At 36.1% G+C, this 6,878-nt stretch overlaps 1 pseudogene; it reads left to right on the top strand.

Moving 5' to 3' along the window:
- Positions 1 to 2,666: 2,666 nt before the first annotated feature.
- LOC125995007 (GTP-binding nuclear protein Ran-like) lies at positions 2,667 to 3,304 on the top strand (annotated as a pseudogene).
- The last annotated feature ends 3,574 nt before the right edge of the window (positions 3,305 to 6,878 follow it).

The following is a 6,878-nucleotide window of genomic DNA, read 5'->3' as shown; positions in this document are numbered from 1 at the left end:
TCAAACTGAGGTTGAGAGCCTCTAGAAGGACTACACCCATTTTCGGCTTATTTGATTTTTACCCCACTTTATTGCTTTTTCTTTCTTCAAACATAACCACATAACTTGAACTATCTAGTTCTGCCTCTCAAACAGAGGGGGATATAAGGGAGGGTACTAGGACCAACCATATATATTATCACTAAGTAGTAAGCTAGACATAGAGGGAAACACTTATTTAAGCAGCCCGGGGTGGGGGGGTGAGGGTGGGGGATATGAGATGCAGGGTGGGAACAGGGCAGGGTGGAGGGAGGGCAAATTTGGTGATGGGAATTCCCCTGATTCAATGTTAATATGTACCTAAAATACTATTGTGAAAAATATGTAAGCCAATATGGTCAAAATAAAAATTATAAAAAAAGACAGGCATATTAGTTTATATTCTTTGATATATGAAAATAGAACAAAATATCTTGTATTGAAATGAATATTTTTAGTGTAAATGTAAGATCTAAGGAGTATGAATATTTTTTCTGATCTCAGAGAAAACTTTACAGAAAGAGAAGACTAACATAGTAGAACACTGTAAGAGAAACTTTCTCCCCTCAGTTTTCCAAGTGAACTGAGACACATAATATTTGCTTCCTTGAGACATCTAGAAACCTTCCTGTTCATTAATAAAATAAGTTGAAAGCTTTTTCTGTTGTTGTTACTTTCATCCAAATATCAACAAAGTGAGTACCACGAGTTCTAAGTTAATGTTTTTCAAGGTGGATGAGTGTTATTTATTTATTTTTTTTAGGTGGCTGTTGGAAGATGGAGGGTGTGATGTTTGAGATTGTCTTGGAAGAAACTAAGGTGTCCTTCCTTGAGAGCAATTCATTTAATTCATCATAAATCAAATTAATGTTGTTTGCTTATATTGAGGAGAAAAAAATCCCACTGGAAAGCACATTGCTACCTCTTTTTTGGGGGATGGTCATACCCGCAGTGCTCAGGGGTTACTCCTGGTTCTGCACTCAGAAATTGCCCCTGGCAGGCACAGGAGGACCATAAGGGATGCCGGGATTTGAACCACCATCCTTCTGGATGGAAGGCAAATGCCCTACCTCCATGCTATCTCTCCGGCCCCATACACTGTGATCTCTTAATTAATATTGCCTCATTCACTAATAGTCTGAGGTGGATTTTAGTTTCACAGACCAAAACCTCAATAAGGCTCTTCAAAACTTTTTTGGCTTTCTGTGTTGCTATTTTCAATATTGTTTCTTAAAACTGAAAGGGCTTGATATTCTTTTTTCCCATTTCCTAGGATTATTTTTATGCACGCCTCTAATTTATTTATTTTTCATATGCCACTGAAATATTGAGCTGATTCTTTAGTATTCTTCATTCAATCTTAAGTAGCATAAAAATCCTTTGTTGGACTATATATTAACATTTTTCACTTGGAAATCATGATCTGATTACTAAATTCACTTTTGTGCAAGACACAATAATTTTTCTTTCTACTAAATTATAATTGTTCACTTTCACTTTGGCCATTTTATTTGGTTTGTTTATTTATTTGAGTGAACTCTGATAACCAGTAAATACTGTTTTCAAAGAACATTTTGTGCTATAAATCTCGAATAGCCCTAAATGTGGGCAAAGTAGTTAGAAAAACTTATAAGCTCATTTCACAGTTTCTTTTTTATTGTCACTTTCCTTCTTCACTTTAAAATTTTCCATTTCCTAGATTCCCTGTATATATTGAAAAGGATTTCTATCTTCTCAGGATAGTTCTGCAGCAGTAAGCTGCTCTCTCTATGTTGCCATTTACTCCGTAAATATTCAAGTCTCCATGTGTGTCAAAAAACAGTTTTGTTCCATGGAAAATATTTTTATTTTCTATCTTAATATCTGAAAATACAAAACATTATGCCTCTATAAAAATATCAATATATATTTTAACAGGAGTCTTTATAGTGTTAATGGTAAGAGTGACTTATGGTGGGAGACAGACTTCTTATGGGATGGTCAATAAAATGAACAATGTAATGAGTTCAATCACTAAATATCTAACTTTCTCTTTGTGTGTGATATATTTTTCTATAATTCTGTAGCTTAAGTAGGCTCTGTCTGCTAGCCTGTGCTGTGCTGCTTATCCACTATACTAATTGCACAGATTACACCAAATTACATAACAAATACAAACTGTTTGGATGAGAGCTTTCTCCGAAAATATGAAACTGAAGTCAAGAAGGAATTCAATTTAACCACGTGGACCTGATGATAGATCTGGGAAGATAAGATGGGAAAAACAGTTTGAAAAGAAATGAGGTAGAAAGGAGCTAGAATAAAGACAGAATGAAGACTTATCAGGTTCTTATTAGGTTCAAACATTCCCTATGGGCCATGGGGTAGACTTGAAAATGGTAAGAAGGGTTTTGGATAATGGTAATTCTCAACTTCAAATTCTCATCAATGGCAGTTCTTACTTTTAAGATTCTCCTTCATACTGTTTTTAATCTTAAGATTTGGTGGTAACTTCATGTCTGGAATATTGTGTGGGATGAGTAAATCAAATAAAAATCTACTTATGTTAATCAGAATTATAAAGGCTTGTCACTGTCTTTTTGAAAGAGATAGGTGTTGGCTGAAGTAAAGTGTTTAGGTCCAGAGAAGCTTCTAAGAATACCATAAGCATGATTGATTTAGGAGAACCCCAACTCCATTTCAAACTTGGTTGGTAATGGTGGTACTGGGAAAATGATACTTATACTCAGTCAAGTGTACTTGGTTGGTGAATGTGAGGAGAAAATTGGAGCTCCTTTAGATGTTAAAGTCCATCAACTTGTGTTTCAGACCAATAGAGGACCAGTTAAATTCAATATATGGATATGCTATTTAGGAGAAATTTGGGGTCCTGAAAGATAGCTACTACATCTGAGCTCAAGATATCAATGTTTGCTGTGACATTGCAAGCTATAAGAATGCACCTTATTGACATAGAGCTCTGGTATGAAGATATCCCAATTGTGTTGTGTGTTGACACAGTGGATATTAATAAAAGGAAAGTTATGGTGAAATCTGTTGTCAGTCTTCAAAAGAAGAATCTTCAGTGCTATGACATTTCCACCAAAAGTAATTACAATTTTGAAAAGTCTTACCCTGACTTGCTAGAAAGCTAATTGGAGACCCTCATTTGAAGAATGCTGCCAAATATGCCTTTGCCCCACCAGAGGTGGTCATGAATTCAGTTTTGGCAGCCCAGGATGAGAGTGATATAGAGTTTGCTCAGACAACTGCTTTGAAGAATGAGAACTATATCTGTGAAAGCTGAAGCTGAGCTTCTAAAGCCTCAGAATTCTGTTTCCAGGCATCAGTCCGATGATTTTAGTGGTTCAGCATGTTTGACACTTTAGTATAGCTAAACACCTGTGCTTGATCTTTGGGTAGCTTAAGGAGATGAACAGATTTGAGGCTAAATGTAGCAGTTAAAAACAAAAACAAAAATCCAAAGCTCATTTTTATTCCAGACCACATATTTAGCTTTTGGGATCAGTTATTTCCTTTTGAGTTTCAGATACTAAGATTGCTATAGTCATATCACAACATTTGGTGTGAAATCTTGGTATCTGTCCTTGTCAGGTCTTTTCATTTTGAATCAAAATAAAGCTGCACTCTGACTATCTGAAGTAAAAAGGGTTTGAAATTACAATATAGAGTAAATATGCCCTGGGCTAGAGTGTGCACCATGACTATGGTTTTTATGATCAGAATATGGATCTGAAAAGTTCTCAATGCAAGAAAAAATTGTAACTGTGTGGTGATGAATGTTAGCTAGCTTTATTGCAGTGAACATTTTAGATCCATGTAAATACTGAATCACTATATCATATATTTGAAACAAATGTGATATGTCAGTGTCAATTAATCTAGTTAACTTAATTCATTATTTTGATCAAAATAGTGGCTTTTCCCCACCTAATGAGGCAGCAGGAGATGGAAAATAGTCATAAAGGGGAACAGGAGTTACTCTGACTCTTTGCTCTCTCCTGGAGGAATGGCAGCTTCTCTTTGGTTCCTCTCCTGTGCCAAGGCACAGGGCAGAAAGGCAGCATTTCTCACTCACGCAGCATTTGGCTAGAGAAGCAAGGAAAGTCAAATGGACAAAGAGCCTCTGGACTGCAGACCATGAGAGGTAGGTGCCTTGGAATTTCAGCAAGACTGGGAAGACTTCAAGAGATGAGAAAGAGAGAATAAGAAAGAGATAGGGAGAAAGAGAAGAGAGAGTAGGAGAGAAATGAGAGAAAGAGAGATGAACAGTTTAACCAAGTTAAAATTCAAAACAAATAATAACTAGAATGTTATTTCTTTGTAACTTTTAGAAGCTGAGCTTCTTATATCAATTATCTTGATATCTGACTATCTGATATCAATGATTATTTTAGGGTTGCTATCCAAGCACATATAAACCAAAAGAAGCACATCTGAGCTTAGAAGTTACTAGGTTATAAAACCAAGATGACAAGGAGATGTGGGTTTGACCACAATCAGGAAGGTTTAGAGGAAATGCTGCTAAACACAAGTAACACAATGGGATAAATGATTGACATAACTGAGTTTGTGTGTGTGTGTGTGTGTGTGTGTGTGTGTGTGCGCTGTGGTGTTGAAACTACATACACATAAATACTATCATTAGGATACTATATATCAAAAAACCTCAAAGAGTGAAAAAGTAAAAAAAAATAAAAGAAAACTCAGAAAGAAAGAGAGAAAAGACATGGAAAAGACAGAGCAGAGAGAGGAAAAAGATAGAGAGAGAGAGAGAGAGCGAAAGAGAGAGAGAAACACAGATCAAGGACAGAAAACATGGGGACTAGTGGGAAATCAGAATGAAGCCAGGGCACAACATAGGGAGATCCAAAACTATCTTTTTAAATCTGTTAAGTAACTAACCAAATGAAAATTTGGTTAGTTATTTCATCCACTACTTAAGGACCCACAAATCCATTTCCACTGTGGCACTGTAGGAAAATAAAGTCACAGAGGTAGGGGAATTCTATCTTTCACATGGGGTGTGGCAGTGGGTTTGCAACATTTGCAGACTTCTAGGTGCACAGAAAGAGCATGACTGATTCATGAAATTCATGCCCATGATTCCTCCCACCTCTTTCTGAAAACACAGTTATTACAAAAGGTGCATACTGCTTCAGCCTATTCAAAATAAAATAATGACATTTTCATAGCAAGCGATTGTGGGAGGAAGTGGGAGGATGTTGAGTTGGCTGCAAGCCAGAAGCTTTCTTTCTTTCTTTATTTTTTTTTTAAGAACCGGAGAAAGGTCACTCACCTCTTAAGAAATGACAGTTGTGAAAACAAGCCAATTTTAGAATTTGTCATCTTGCGTTAACAGTGTACCCTTTTGTAGTTACTGATATCTGTCAGAGTAAATGTCAGCAATAAGGAGTTTCTGCTGCAGGCTTTGCTGAGGAGGTAAAAGACTTGTTTTAGGTCTGGGCACATTTCTTTGGCTTGCTGGAGGGCAGATGGGATGGAGAAAACTTTGTTTGATAAAGTCGGAATCCCAATTTACCTTTCCCAACTACATAACTGAGTAACTTCTTGGAACTGCAGTGCAAGAGTCTTTTATTCAGAGTTCCTTATTTGTATCACGAGTTGGGAATGCCATCTTCAATTTACCTTTGGAGTTAAATTTCTAGGTAAAAAAATAATCTTGTCATAGTAAGATGTGGAACATTACTGTGATGAACATGGGTCTTGACATTAATATTATACTTTTGCTCAATTTTTTAAAATTATGCAGTTGCCTACTTAAAAGTTCCTATTTAATTTTTAATCTTGATGAATAGTCACTCTGCCAGTGGCAATTTGGAATTAAAAACTTATGTTCAGCAGCATTACTTCTAAACCTTCTTGGTTGTGGTCAAACGCATATCTCCTTGTATCTTATAACATATATATATGCATATATATAAAGCCTACATATAACCTATATATATACACACATATATAACCTTATAACCTAGTAACTTCTAAACTCAGATTTACTTCTTTGGGTTTCTATGTGCTTGGCTATCAGTCCTAAAAAAGTCATTGATATAAGATATCAAGATAATTGATATTAGAATTGATATTACAAAGAAAACTAGCATTCTAGTTAACATTTGTATTGTCTTTCAACTTGGTTAGATTATTACCCATAGTTAGCCAAGCCCCCCTTCCAAAAAAACTAAGACTGCTATGAATTTATTTTGTAGGTGTGAAGAATTCTTATAATAATTTGAGTCTAAATTAAGGAGACTATTCTGTATCCTGGTGTGCCTCTTTCATCAGCTTTGTATTGCCTAGAAGAAAAAATTCCACATTCTAGGCTAATAACTTCAGCCTGTGTCTGGACAGTTTCAGCTTGTCCTTCCTGAAGGAGGACTTGTCCTGTGGATTTCAGATCTGCTAAACCATACCGCACAATTTTATAGGCCAGTTCCTATAACAAATCTCTTACTATAGATTTCCTGATTCTTCTATTTCTCTAATAGAGTTCTCACAAATAAAGACCCCATAATTCATTTAAAAAGAAAACCAAGTTATTGGCATTTAGTCCCCAGAATTAATGAGGAAGTTGGATGTCTTGATTACCAGCTTTGACATTTTCCTGCTTATAGTCTATTTTCTAGACATTAGGTTATAGGAATAAGGAACACAGCTTCCTAATTCCAGGTTTCTAGATATGGTTTTGTTTGTTTGTTTGTTTTTGAGTCACACCCGACAGTGCTCAAGGGTTACTCCTGGCTCTATGCTCAGAAATCGCTCCTGGCAGGCTCAGAGGACCATATGGGATGCTGGGATTCGAACCACCGTCCTTCAGCATGCAAGGCAAATACCCCACCTCC

This window comes from Suncus etruscus, chromosome 17 (genome assembly GCF_024139225.1).
Source record: "Suncus etruscus isolate mSunEtr1 chromosome 17, mSunEtr1.pri.cur, whole genome shotgun sequence".
Taxonomy (NCBI): domain Eukaryota; kingdom Metazoa; phylum Chordata; class Mammalia; order Eulipotyphla; family Soricidae; genus Suncus; species Suncus etruscus.
This window is presented reverse-complemented; position numbering and strand designations above follow the sequence as displayed.